Genomic DNA, 1558 nt, shown 5'->3' with positions numbered 1-1558 from the left:
AAGTAATATTTAAAACGATGCTGAATGTTTTTTTTATAATAAACATGTTACAGCTATCTGCTCTGTGCAACAGTTATGCCCTGCCTTTGGGGTCCCCCGCTGGCTCTTGTAACCTCTTCCCCATGACCAGTGCCCCCAATAGGAAGCCACTTGCTATGGGGGCACTGGTGCGTGGTGGCTCCTGAACCTCACTCTATGCATCAATAAGACACATAGAGCTGTGGCTTGTCCCCTCCCCCCGCTCTCTGTTCATTGGCTCACTGGCTGTGATTGACAGCAGTGGAAACCAATGGCTCCAGCTGCTGTGTGTCAGCCAATGAGGAGAGAGAGACCCGGGACAGCTGAGACTCCTGTGCATATCCATGAATCAAGAAGGAGCTCAGGTGAGTATTGGGGGGGTTGTGGGGGAAGCAGCACACAGAAGGTTTCTTTACCTTCATGCATAGAACGCATGAAGGTAAAAATAAACATTCAGCCTTTACAACCACTTTAAGGCCTAGTTCACACTGGCTTTAAAAGCAGGCATTTGAGGGATGTGTTTAACGCTCTTTAAACGCCTATAGAAATGATACTATGGGCATCACACAGTGCTGTTCACATTGTCAAAAGATGAAGCGTTAGCATTGCGTTGCTTCAAAATTGAAGACTCATTTTGAGTCAGGAGGAGTTTGAAGCCTTTCAACGCCTCCCATTCAAGTCTATGGTGATGCTCCTCAAACACACTGGCAGTCGTTTGTGGGGCATTTGCGGCGCGGTTGCAGAGCATTAATAACAGTACAGTTTATTTAGTTTGTGGTGTGGTTTTAATACTTGTCAAATGCCTATAAAATGCTTCAAAACTACACAAAGGGCATTTGGGGAGCGTTTTTAGTGCTTGTAAAAAGCCAGTCTAAAGCTTATTAATGCCTGTCTAATGCGCATACTAAAGCTCATTAACAGCAAAGGAACAGCAAACCCAAATACTCCTGCACTTAGGGATGGACTCAGTAAAGATTAAGACCACATCGCGAATGTCGTGGAATGTGCACTCCTTGCTGCCCTCAGAGGACCGGGGAAGTCCAAATGTACTGAATAAAGAAAAAAAACAAACAGAGGGTGCACCGGCCTAGTGCATGACCTTAAAAAACATTTATTAAAGCGATAAAAGGAGGTATTGTACTCACAAATGACAATACAGTCAAAGGCACATCATGAAAGAACAGTTCTGTCCAATCTACACTACGTGTCAGCCTGTTGGAAGTCCAGGGTGTTTGTTTTTTCTCTAAAGCTCATTAAAACCCGTCTAACGCCAATACTAAAGCTATAGGAGTTTTTGGTAACAGAAATGTAGTAAAGTGTGAACAAGCCCTAAATGTAAAAGAACACTGTCAAAAGATGATCTGGCTTACATTCTGTAATGATAAAACATACCTGCATTACTATGAACAAAGCACATCCTTCTATACTATGCATTTGTCTCTATCCAAAGCACTGTGATTTCTTTCTGCTACCTCGCTCTGCTTTTGTCTGTGTAGACCTCTTTTGGAGAACGGGGATTGAGAAATGACCTTTTCCAAAC

The sequence above is a fragment of the Staurois parvus genome, unplaced genomic scaffold, assembly GCF_062004578.1.
Source record: "Staurois parvus isolate SC_StPar_1 unplaced genomic scaffold, SC_StPar_1.0 ptg000165l, whole genome shotgun sequence".
Taxonomy (NCBI): Eukaryota; Metazoa; Chordata; class Amphibia; order Anura; family Ranidae; genus Staurois; species Staurois parvus.
This window is presented reverse-complemented; position numbering follows the sequence as displayed.